Source organism: Crocodylus siamensis, chromosome 2 (assembly GCF_052110815.1).
Source record: "Crocodylus siamensis isolate JL-2025a chromosome 2, ASM5211081v1, whole genome shotgun sequence".
NCBI lineage: Eukaryota > Metazoa > Chordata > Crocodylia > Crocodylidae > Crocodylus > Crocodylus siamensis.
This window is the reverse complement of record NC_143396.1, coordinates 274,159,101-274,172,448: the sequence shown is the minus strand read 5'-3', so window position 1 is coordinate 274,172,448 and position 13,348 is coordinate 274,159,101. Positions and strand designations below refer to the sequence as shown.

The following is a 13,348-nucleotide window of genomic DNA, read 5'->3' as shown; positions in this document are numbered from 1 at the left end:
AAAGAAGAGATTTGAGGACACTTTGAAGGTCAATCTGAACAAATGTTATATTAACATCAATGCCTGAGGGACTCGAGCACTGAATCATCCCCAGCGGTGCCATGATGCGTGATCAGGTATTGATTATTTTGAGCAAACTTGCCTCACTTTGGAGGTGGCTAGATGAAAGGGAGACAAAGGGAAGGGGCTGTGACCTGACATCACCAGGATCCACTCCTTTCTCCTGGAACTTTTTTGTTGTGTCTGCAGTTGAACATGCTGATCTCATATTGGCCTCTTCAGTCATCTGTAGAGTCACCAATGACTTCCCTATTTACTGGAAAACTGTCATCCTCATTTTGAGGCACTGCCAATTACATTATTGCCTAAACTGCCTAGCCATCAGATAGCCAAAAAAAGCTCACTTAGAGCTCTTGTACAGGTCTCCCTCACTTTATGTTGTACATGCATTCCTAGAAAATGGCATATAACTTGAACTCACATAAAGGGAACCCACTTTACAATGTAACACATTTCAAGACCTCAGCTGTACTGACCCTCCCACTTGACCTCGACTGTACTGTCACTCCCACAATGCACCACACAAAGCAGCTGACTGTGGACTTCCACTGCACCAATCGCAGAAGAATGAATTTACTTTGCATATAATGAATGTTTGGTATAAAAAGGGTTATCGCATAAGAGTGAATTCACACATACAGAACCTGCATAACGTGAGGGAAACCTGTACATGTTATGATTAACCATGTACATGTGACGAAGAGTGATGAAAAACCACCATTTGACTAGCATAATGGTGTCTCTGTGTACATGTGCACTTTTTTCATGTCAAATTTTGTTTGAGCATGGCAACTTAGACCACCTCCAATGTGTTTTAGTTTGATCATGGCAAATTGTTCTAGGAAGCTTAGTTTTATCATGACAGTTCCATCATGTGTACATGTCACATGCCTTTCTGAGACTACCTTTGACAAAGCCCTTTTCTTACCAAAACCTCTCAACCTAATTGTGCCTGAAATTTGGTCCTACAGAATGCCAATCCATGTTTTCTTTACAATATCACCATAGATGTTTATAGTCCTAAGCAAAACTGTAATAATAAAACAATCAGTTTGGAAGAAATACTTCCTATTATTTTGCAGATAAAATACTTAAACCTGGTGGGGAAACTGTGAAAGATTTGACTAGAAATGTTAGTTTTGTGGTTACTTTTAGATTTAGACATAAAAGATTAGACGAATTAGTACTGGAAAATAATACAATATATTTTAAACTTAAAACCCATGTGGGTGAAACGTGACAAAACAACTTAATTATAATTAGGAGTCAGCTTTTAATCTTATACAAAACTGCTGCTTATTTTGATATCATAACAATAAATGGCCCTGAGCTTTGTCAGCGGATCTGTACCATTGTTTCCTCCACCCCACCAATTTCCTCTCCCCCAACACTTTTCTCAGGATGCAGTTGGCACTTAAACCCCAAAACAAAAAATCTAAATGCAAGCCCAAATGGTATTTGGAGTTTATGTGTACTTTAACCAAGGTCCTTTATATAACCAGATACTGGTACATTCTTTAGTGAAATTCTGTATGCCTTGGGTCTAACCACTGCAAATTGCAGTGATGTTCTTGAAAAAATGTCAACTATTTAGCTTTGCTGGACGGACATGCAAGTAAGCACAGGTATGGCCTTTTTCTCAGAATGATTATGTTGACAATGTCCATGGCAGGATTATGGTAGGGGCTCCTGAAACTCCAGTGCTGATAGTCGCATGATTTTATGAAAGTGTTGGCTTTCATTTAAGAAACAAAAAGTTTATGGTATTCATGGTTATGAAGAAATGCTTGAAAGTGGGACCTGAGTGTAATCAATGGTATCTTATTTAGTCAGCAAAGGGCACGTCTACACAAGACTTTTACTGCGGAGTTGCCGAATTAGCTCTGTAGTAAACATCTTGGCATCTATATATGTGGCCTGTTAGGCTGCAGAAAACTAATAAATTCAACAGCAGGTTAGTATGTGTAAATACAATTACTATCCTGCTGCAGAGTTTTTTCATGTGCAGCAGTGAACATGTGGACGCTGACCTGACTCGCTGGGGCATGAGGGTGCTTCAGTGCAAGGGCTGCCTGCTGGTTAGCCCCGCACTGGAGCACCCTCATGTCCCAGCCAACCCCTCTGCAGCATGTTGAGCCAGGTCAGAGCAGCCCTGGGCTGGCAAGCTGACTTCCTGCACCTACTGGATTGGGCTATTTTGACCTGGCTCAACATGCTGTGGTCCTGGTCACATGTTCAAATGGCACTTCTGGGAGCAGTAAATTCTGGTGCGATTTACAACAGAGTTTATTGCTCTGCATTAATTGCACATGTAGACATGCCCAGTGAGCTTGAAACAACAGCTCTGGGAAGTATGAACTGCCTCAGGTGTTTTAATAGTTGCTAACTAATAGAGTAATGAACAGTGGACAACTGGAGCACTAGCCCCAGGTGTCCACTTTAAAGGGAGTACAAAGATGATAGCTGCTGCCACTGCTGACTGAGCCATCACAACCAGCCTCGCCCCTGCTACCACCCCTGCTGCCATTGTCGCCCACGGTATAGCCCCTGGTTGTTATGTCTTGGTTGTTAACTGAAACTTGTTGCTACTTGCACAGCGGAGGCCTTTTGGGTGTTTGGGGAGCTGTCCAAATTATGGGCCAGAGCAAAAAGAGCAGAAATATAAAACCATGGGAAACAGCAAATTTGAAAAGGATGTAAGGGAGAAATAGAAACACATGAGGACATAAACATACAAAAGAGATCAGAAAGGTGGAATGAGGCAAAACTAAGCAGGACCTTGAAATTATAGAAATAATAACAAGAGAAAGAACACAAAGTGTCTAAATTATTCTGATAATCAATTCTCTTAATCAGGCTCGTGGGAAAGGTCGCATCACTTTCCAGGTGCTGACAAAGTGGATTTACGATTTGGATGTTTCTGGTGTCACATACAAACACGTTGAGTAGTAAGATTAGAAGGGACAGAAGTTAAAAGCTTTCTCATGTATATCCATACAACTACAGTTGTTTTAAAAGACTGCATCAGGCAGTGTTATGATGTCACCAAATACATAAGCCTGGCTTGCTGGTGTTAGTTTGTAGGTGCTGCCCCTCTTCTTGAAATCCTAGAAGGTGAGAGGTGATGGCATCAGTGCATTTTAATGCAGGTGTCTAATAACATGGTTGAATTTCCCTCATAATCTTCAAAATAGTCCCAATTATCTGGAGCTGCTTCTCTGTTTCAGTCCTTATATTTAAATATTAATGAGCTTATTTTCATACTAAAGACTAGGATTGACTGCTCATTCCTAGATGTTTGTAATTTTTTTCTGTTTGTGGAAGGGATCAAGGGGCATAGACTGGCTAAAAGTAACAGCAAAGTACTCATGCTGGCTTTGCCATGGATTCCTCATGTCGTTTTATCTTTCATCCTTAATTTCACTGTATGTAAGGGTGACAGCAATACTGATGTACCTATTTCACCATGGTGGTGTGAGCCTTAAGTATAAGTATCTGTATAGTGCTTTGAACAGTCAAAGTGGTATGAAAATGATATTGGTTATTATCTTAATGTACAGGGTAGCTTAGAATCAGGACATGGCCAGCCTCCAGCATTTAATTGTTTTTATTTTTTAAATTATGGGACTCAGCTCATAATTAAAGAGTTCAAAACATTTTCTGATTGGATTGGTATTCTGTGGTATATTCTGAATTTCAGAAAAAACCTACCCCCCTGTTTTGTTATGAGAAATATTCTAAATCCTTTCCAAAAGTTTTGTCTTTATGCAGAACCACAGTTTGTTTATTTCTACATGCCAAAGATGAGGTTTGGCAGTGAACTGCCATGTATCTCTGCCAATAGCTCTCCTAAGAGCACACTCAGTTAGTTTATATTACCACTTTTGAAAAAGGAAACGTTAAAGAAACCATATTTTTAACATAGTATAAAGGACCACTGAAGGCTACTTAGGTCCTGGCCCCACCTTCAGGCCAGTCACAATCTTGAGCCTCTTGCTCTGGGCATTCCTTATGGTGGGCCTCTGGCCCTTTGACTCCCCTTTGGGTCCTGGTCCCAGCATGGACCAGTCGAGGGTAACTCTGATATCTTTTATTAGGCCAACTGAATAATTGGAGAAATATATCTTAGCAAGCTTTTGGGTTTAAAAACCCTTCATCAGGCTGAGGAAGCATCTAGTTGGTGTGTTGTGCTCTTCCTGGATGGAATGAATAGTGAAGAAGCCAGAGGTTGGCATGGAATGGAGGAAAGCCAGTCAGTGAAAAAGTAAATTGAGCTTTCAGGGGGTGAGGGACAGGCTGGGAGGGGGAAGGGAGATGTAGTAGGTAAAAGTGTACCTGGAAAGTCAGATGTCCGGTAGGTTGTAGTGTGTCATAAATCCAGTGTCTGTACTGAGTCCATGAGGTTTTGGATCCAGGAGGTTGGTGAAGTGAAGTTCATAGGCTCATCTATGAAAAGTGGTTTGTAAATTCAAACAAGCACTGAACCTCATTAACCTCATCACCAGAAGCCAACTTACAATAGCCCAAAACACACTGAATGAATCCAGACCATGCCATGACAAGACATACCGAACCTGCCAACATACTAATCTGATCTATTACAGACAAGAATACTCAGCTACCTGTGGGGGGCACATTTCTCACAAGAAAGCCCACTCTGTCTTCAATCTCTCAGGCCTGATCCTCAAAGGGAATTGACAAACCATCTTTCACAATGGATCCAGCCATTTTTTGATGCCCTCCTTCAGCCGCTTCATCAGTGCCTGCACCTCTCGTGACAGTGGCCTGCCCCAGCCAGGAACACTGATCCCCTGGAACTTCTCCATTTGGTTCTCAAGCTCCCTCACTACAGGCTGAGGAGCGCGTCACTAGCACTGAGGGTCTTGGTGGCCTCGAGGAAGGGCTTGAGGACCACCAAGATCTGGGAGATGGTATCCCAGTTAGCTCTGATAAGGGGACCATTGATCTCAATCTCCCCAAGCAAGGCCATTTCATGGATGGTCTTCTGTTGCTCCGCTAGCCTCTTGAGAATCAGGTATGTGGAGTTCCACTGAGTCTCCACATCCTGCATGATTTTGTGCTGCAGGATGCTCAGCTCTGCCTGTTTCTCCCACAGTATCTTGCCCCCCTTGACGCTGTGGTGGAAGTAGCCCTTCATCTTCCTGCATTTTGAAATCAGCTGGGTAGTAGTGATGGCACCATCACTGGCAGCCCTTTCCCCTTCCAAGGTGTCCCTGACTATGAAGTGCAGCTTGTGTGCCACACAGCGGATGCCAATAAAGTTGGCATCAGGGGTGGCCGTGACCATATTGGCCCCACTGTTGGTGACCATGAACCCACAGGTGAGCTCACCCTGCCCAACAAGCCACCCCTGCACCATGCGGTACACAGCCACCAGGATCTCCCTTGCTGTGTGGGACTCATCCAGCACCTTGGCTTGAAGGAGAGCCCACCGATGGCTTGACTGATTGCACCAGTGCCCTGTGAGGAAGGGGTAGGCATGGTCGCCACCCCGGCTGCTCCAGATGCCAGAGGTGAAGTGTAAGGCTAGCTGTGGGCATGTCTTGTGCAGCTCCTTCCTCAAGTACTTCCTGCATGCCTCATACAGGGAGGGCACTACTGTCCTGCTAAAGGTGGTATGTATGGGCACTTGGTAGGATGGGGCCATGAGTGCCATGAGCTGCCTGAACCCTGGCCACTCAACTAAGGAGAAGGGCTGGCCATCAACAGTAAACATCTCCCTAATGCTCTGGGTGACCTCACTTGCCCTTGCAGTGTGCCCCCCTTTGTCTGCAGCTTTCCCTCACTGCTCCAGAGTGGCCTGCCTCTGCTTTGTGGGAACGTGGGCTTTGGAGAGAGAGCAGGACTTGCCTTTGGGCACACTCCCACTGGGTCCAGACTGAGGAGCAAGGGTAAGGGGGTGTTGCCTTCTGAGATGCAGTAGCATTGCTATGGTGGTGAAGTGTTTTACCTCCTTGCGCTAGCTGATCTGCCTTCGGCAATGCTGGCAGGTAGCATACCTGGGATCATCTGTCAACTCAAAATGATCCCATACTACATTCCCCCCCTGCTTCTGGGTTGAGGGTGGGGATCCTGCCTTATCCGACTCCCCAGTTGGCAGAGGCACAACAACAGGGGATGCTGAGTCACCTGCCCCCACAACCTTCTCTGAGGTGCCTTCCGGAGAAGGAGACCTGCCTCTAGGGGAACTTTGAGAGGTGTGGAGCATACACTCTCATCCCCCTCCTTCCCCAGAATTTCCCTGGCTATGGCATTGAACTGCCCTGGTTTCAGATCCAGCTCCTCCTCTGGCACTGGGAGGCTTATGCTGGGACCTGAAATTGGGGTGGAGAAGACTATTATGCTGGTGCTGGTGGTTATTTCTGGTGTTAGTGGAGGTGGTGCAGGAGCAAGGACAGGTACTGCTCCCACCTTCTTGCTCCCACTAGCAGCAGAAGCCTTATGGCTGCTAGGGAAGAGGGTGCATCTAGGTTTGGGCGGCGGGGAACTTGCAGATCTTCCCCTACCCCCTCTAGCCCCTGTCACTCCCCTGGTAGAGGACCTGGTACCTGCCTTTCCAGCACACTTCATAATGTTTGCTGTGCTGGAAAATCTGTGTGTGTGTGTATAATATATATTGTATGTGTTTAATATATATGTATGTGTGTGCAATATCTTCTGTGTTCACTATATCTTCTTACTACATCTTCTTCTATCTGCTTACTATATCTTCTATCTGTTTACTAGATGGAAGAGACTAGATAGAGAGACTAGCAAAAGAGTGAAGAGGCTGACTATGAAGCCAGCTGCTGAAGCCAGTAGCTTTCACATGCTGTTGCTTCCAGGCAAACAGCTCACAGAAGGGACAGACAGGCTTCACACAGAGCCTTATATGCTGTTTCTATGTCCCTGCCCCAGGGCACTGTAATTGGAAGGGAACTCAGGGAAAGATCACAGTCACTGGCCAGATACAGATGTCAGTATCAGAGCAGTCTTTCCCCTCCTCCCCCTCCCTTGCCCTTCTCAGTTTCTGTTTCCCCACAAGACTGCCTTCTCCAAATTGCCAAATCTTTTCAAATGCTTTGAATCAATTCAGAGTTTTTTGCGGGTCTCCTGATTTGATTCAGATTTGATGATTCGGCTGCCGAATCTGGCTGAGTCTTCTCCAAATCGAATTGGTGACCGAAGCTTCGCATACCCCTACTTAGCAGCAATGTGGATGAGCTTCAACAGGAAGGGAGCTGGGTATCTTCAGCCTAGCCCAGGCCATAGCTGATGGGTAGGGCACTTTCCTGGGAGTAGTAAGAGGAAAAGGAAGCTCAGGGCCCATCACAATGAGGCTTAGAACCCTGGTCTCTTGCTCCCTAGCTAAGTGCCCTTGCCCTCATGGGCAAAAATTAGATGGCTTGAGCGGTTCCACCACATCTGGCCCTTCACAGGACTTGGAAATAAGGACCCTTAGTTTGTGAACCCAAAACAGCCTTGGGTCATATTCACATGCTAGCATAGGCATCTGATTTTTGAGCATGCCCACTAGCTGTGCTCTTCAAATGCCTGGGTCCATTCTCATGTAAGAGTTAGAACACAGTGATATGTGCTGAGATGCTTCAGACTTCCCATGCCCACAAACATTGAGGTAGGACTTTGCTGAATTGCATATTAGAGAGAAGGGATGTAAATTCCAGCTAAAAGCATACATCCCTCCTTAAAGTTAGGCCTACTAGCTTATACAGTGTGACCTCCTGCACACTTCACCCCACTAACCCTGTACTGATTCCCATAACTCATGTGTTTAAGTAAAGCCTTACTTGCAAATGTAACTTAAAAACACAACTTCCTGTCTTCTTCTATAATTTAGAAGAAAACAAATACTGCAATCCAACACCAGGAACACAAGAGATATCTAAATACTTACAGAATTTTCCATGCCCTGTCCTCCTGTTTGTCAACTCTTTCCTGATAAAGAGAGGAGAAAGAGATTGTATCACATATAAAGCAGATATCCCATGGGACAAAAAAAAGAACCAATTGGTTGATTTGTTTCTAACATCCTGCCCATTTCTGTTTTTTAATGGTTTTGAAAGAAAATTAAAACTAAAGTGCACTATGCTATTAGGTAAGAGATGCAGTATAATAAATTATTTAATTTATAGCATATTTTCAAACCCTTTTGTACTGTTAACAGTCAGCTGAGAGGTAGAATGTCTGTAAAATATTGAGGCTACTATTGGCTTCTGTTTACATTTTGTAAATCAAAGGATACTCCCATATTTTTCGCAATAATACATTTTATTTAGAAGTTTGGACCTCCTCTGGAGTATGTCCTACATCTAAATATTTCCATTTCTAAGTGCAAAAAGTTAATCCCTATGTAATTTTAAATTTGTGCCAACTTTCAACCACATTGGCCTACCTACTCTAACCTTTTAGAAATGTTTTACTTGCAACAACTTTATATACACAATATGTTTGTTTAGCCAAGCACAAAAATGTTGTTCTAACTATAAACAGCATATTTTTGACATGACTAATATTTTCATAAAGTTGCTTTCATTTTCACAGGTCACTGCTTCTGTTTCCAGTTTCACAAACAGTTTTCTCAATCATTTTGGGCACTTAGATGGGACCATACCATCTGAAGCTACATCCTAGGATCTGATATTCCTTTTGGAGTGCTCTGTGAGTATCCTCATCCATGTTCTGTTTTTCTGACACCTTTTTTTCTTCCTCGGGCTGTTTTTATGACATTTTTTCCATGACAAACTGTTCAATGAGGTGAGACATCCAGAAGAAATTGGGTCTGGCATGAAAAAAAAATCAGTTGACCAATAAACTACCTAGAAAGTTAGTGATTTTTTTTTTTTTTTTGTGTGTGTGTGGATATTTTATAATCTGCATTTCTGGCTTTCTACACAATATTGTGCACATTTTGCAAATGAGTTTAAACACTATCAAACTGTAATTATTCATAAAGAGTCTTTCCTTTTATTGTTAATTATATGCATCCCACTAACTGAGCTTAATATACTGATTAAGAGAATAAAGTTCATCTGAGGTAACAGAGTTTATTTCCTTCTCAGGCATCCAGTCTGAATCCTGGTTGCAATGTAAGTACCTCTACCCCATCTCATTACCAAAATAGCAACCTTCTTAATCCTTTGCTGTGAAGAACAAAGGTTTGATTCAGTCTCCAGTGCAGAAATAGGATCTTATTAATGCACTGGCAACAAAAGTGTTGTTATTTTTGTTAGAAAATGGAGAAATAGGAATTTGCTGATATATGTTAGATTAAAGGCTTTATTGTGTTGAGATTAATCGGATTGTTATTTGGGCCTTTCCAGTTAGAAATCTACAAAATACCCTCTAATTTAACATTCTTGAGGAGTTCGGGAGCAACTAACTAGCTCAGTTATAGTCTTTATATCTGTTCTGGGCTTTGTCCTACATGAGGGAAGGTAGGAGAGACGCTAGCAGATGGTCAGCTGTGCAGTGTAGCTTTCTGGGAAGTAGGTAGTGGAGTACTGGGGACTTTTCTTCTCCTGCCTCTGCCAAAAGTACTGGTTTTCTTGGCCACTGAGGTCCTCATTACCATAATATGGATCATAGCTTAGCTCCACAGCTCCAGCTCTAGTCTGCATCCTATTAAACGTTGTGCTCCCATACAACAGAGTTCTAAGTATAGGTCCTAATTCACCATGTGGAGTAGGATGAGATGCATTACTTGCTATGGGGTTACTTCCAACGTGCATTTGATTGACATATTTCCACTTTAGGTGACACAGCTGCATACCTTTAATGACCTATGAAATCTCTGCCTTGCACTGAAAATCTCTCTCTCCAGTGTAGGCCTGGATTGAATTATTCCTTTTGTTTCATCCCTACAGTGCCCACGTCTCAAAGTGTATGGCTGTCTCTGGGGCCCCTTTTCACAGTAAATATGAAGTCAGGCTTGAATTGAAGAGCCATAAAAATGCCACTTGGTGTTACTGAGTTTGGGGAGATGAATGAATTTGTAATCTCTTGAATGACTGAAATGAATAGTATTGTTTAAAGTAAAATAAATACATCCTAACTGGTCCATTAAGACCAGCAAATTGCATCTGGTGATAGCCAGGGCTTGACCGGCACCGAAGCTGACCTCACCAATTGTGCAATATCATTTTATTCAGGTATAGACCTTGACAGGTTATTGGCCTATGTTGTGGTACATGAAATTTATTTACATCAGTCTTAGCGTGGATAACATTGGATACAGTATTTATTTCTTTGTGTGTGACCCTGGTTCAAGGCTAGACTAGTGAGAACCCTCCCAGCCACTGAGCTCAACAAGGGCTTTACAACTAACAGTTTCCAGATCTGAATAGTTTGATGGAAAATGAAGACTAACAAATAGGCATTTTCAGGGACTGGAGCAGCAGTTCTGTCATTCAACTCCCCATAGTTAAAATAAATCCCAAACTGACAACCTTTAGGATCCTTTAGTATAAAGACCTATCTACTGATCAGGCTGCAGTTTGAAGCTGGTAACTTGACTCAATGGATTTTTATATGTGAGTTGTAAGGAATTTCTGAGCTTACTTTTAGTCAATTATGTGTTGTATTAATTGGTTTTTATACTGATTGCATGTGTTCCCAGAGGGTTGGAGGCATGCAGTTTTAATAAATCAAAGCATAAATGATATGCATGCCAGTAAGACAGTGGGGCCCAAATTCTGCTCTCTATTACACCAGTGTCAACCTGGAGTAACTTCACTGACTTCTGACTGACAGTAGTATAGCTAGGAATAAAAACTGGCCCAGAAAGAGGAAGCTGACGGTGTACATGCATGTGCCTCAAACACTGAAAGCAGCTCGTGTATCGCTCCCATTTCCTGGTGATGGATTCCATCTGTCCCATTATCCCCAGGATACCAAATAACATTTGTTATGCTCTGATTATAAAAATAAGTAGGAGAAGTCATGTGCCATCCACCTTACAGTACTGCACAGAAACAAAATGCTACATTCAACAGACTCTTGCCACACATGTTTACAGTCTCCATGCTTGTTAAGCTGGGGACTGAGATAAGGAAGAAGTCCTTTGCCTGAAGATACAGAAATAGCCTGGGTAGTTCCTCAAACCAGCCATTAGAGGGAGACATGATCATATGTACAGGACCAGTGTATTACATACACAACACAAGTGACTGTTACAAACTTTCTCCAGTCCTTTGGCTTTGACCATGTCCCTTCCTTTAGTACTGACTATGATGGACGAGTTGTGGGGGTACTTACAAGGGGAGAAAATAAAGAGAGAACAATGCTGATATCTCCTTTATTCCCCAAAGGGGCATGTGTAGGATAGTAGGATTCCTATAGATTAGACTTTAAACTTGTTTTCCTAATACTTGGGGCACATAACCCCTCATGTTGCTTTGGGTCACTAGGTGCTGTGGAGAATATGAAAAATGTTTAGTATTTTTATGAACAAATATGTACCACAGTTTCACCACTTGATTTCTTTTATATATATCCCCAAATCCCTACAGTATAAAATTCCAGTCAAAACTATGCATCAGAATAGAGCACAACTTCTTAACCCAGTTACTGCATTCTCCCCCTCAGTGAACTGTCACTTAATTTTAGAATTGTGTATATATACATTCATCTATCTATAAGCCACACATATCCCTGTTACTTTCCCTTTCTTGAGCCTTGCCATAAGTATTCCATAATACCATCCTCCTTTCCCCCCCAAAAACATGCAGTCTTCATATTCTTCCACCAATTTTGTCTTATCAGTATTAATAGCCATTTGTTAAAAGATTTTTTTGCACATTTCCTTGATATAATAGGTCACTTTTTAGAGATGTTATTGCCTCTTCCACTTCTTTGACATTCATAGGTCCTATCAATCCCTGACTCTCATCTCCAGTAATCTTTGGCAAGTTTAACAATGACAGGAATGTATAAACCCAGTCTTTATCTTCTTCCATCCTTTCTTCTCCATCTATTCCTTGTAACTTTTCCTCCCAATTGCTTGAAAACAGATCTCAGTAGGACTATCCACAGTAAATTATCAGCGTTTTTTAAAAAACTTTCCTTCCATTTGGAAAGCCATTTATGTCTCTCAATTTTCCTTTCCTTCCATCCTATACAAAACTGCCACCATATTTATCCCCTTTCCCATATTCTGCAGCTACCCTCCAACTTTTCTCCAATGTAAACATTTTAATTTTCATCACCGTCTTTTTCTTTCCAGCAAGTGCTCCATAATTAACTGCTGCTTCTGATTTCTCCCTGTGTAAGTCCATTGAGTAATACATCTGATCTCTTCTTCCATTCATACATTGCTCCCATTTAGTCTCAAATGCTTACTAGCTTATACTTGCAACCACTTATGCAACTGGCTGTATTGCCCTTCCTCATCTCTATTGCTTTGATCAAGGTAAAAAGAAAGCCTTAATATCCTGTTTCCTTTTCTTCTACTTGTGATCCCAAGCGGGATAAAAATCTGCTACCTTTTCTTTTTATCTAAGATCTGTGAGAAATTCCTTTGCCTTTGTACTCTTACTCTCTCACTAAAACAATTTGGGATTCAGTATCCAGACTCCTGGACCAAAAATGGTTCCTGATGCCCGATTCAAAGTAACTCTCACTAGATAGTGATCTGAAACTTCTGCCCCTCTGCTACACATCCACAAGATGTGGATGCTACTTCTTTAACATATATTCTTTCTAGGCTAGTTCTCTGGCATCCTCTACATAAAGTTATATTTCCTATATTCAGATCCCTGCCTCTGGCTGCTTTCAGTTTTGCTTGGATGACTAACTGCTGCAATACTTAAACCTTTCTTCTTTGTCTTTGCTCTCTTTCCATATTAAAATTAGTCTCCTCCAAAAACTAAAATTCTAGTTGTAAGTAGGTAAGGGCTCAGCTCCATCAAGATTCACTACTTGAACTTCTCAGACCACTATGTACATTTACAGTGCAATATGCTATTCCTCCATTAACAGAATCTACTACAATTGCCCTTTGTGGCAGAAAGCCACCTTGGTTTCTCCCCCAAATCTCTGCCCTGTGACAATGTGATTAGATGGGCCAGCACAGAGGATTCACACCTCAGCCTGTCTCTTTAGGTAACCTGAGCTGGCTGCATTCCTGAGGGAGGGGGGAAACCTGCTCCCTCTGCCTACGTGACTGGCATCAGTTACTTGGGTGAGGGGCATCTACCTGGGGAGTTGGAATCTGCCCGGTAACAGGTGATGTATCTCAAATTGGTTGGCTGACAGCCAACTGGGGCTGACC

General features: G+C 42.4%; 1 long non-coding RNA gene across 3 annotated transcripts in view; it reads left to right on the top strand.

Moving 5' to 3' along the window:
- Nucleotides 1–13,348, top strand: part of LOC149872211 (uncharacterized) — a 237,282-nt gene that overhangs the window by 183,949 nt on the left and 39,985 nt on the right. For all 3 annotated transcript variants that reach the window (XR_016440597.1, XR_016440596.1, XR_016440595.1), the window contains exons 3-4: nt 8,623–8,739; nt 9,141–9,167. This is a non-coding gene — a long non-coding RNA (uncharacterized LOC149872211). The remainder of the gene's footprint in view (nt 1–8,622; nt 8,740–9,140; nt 9,168–13,348) is intronic.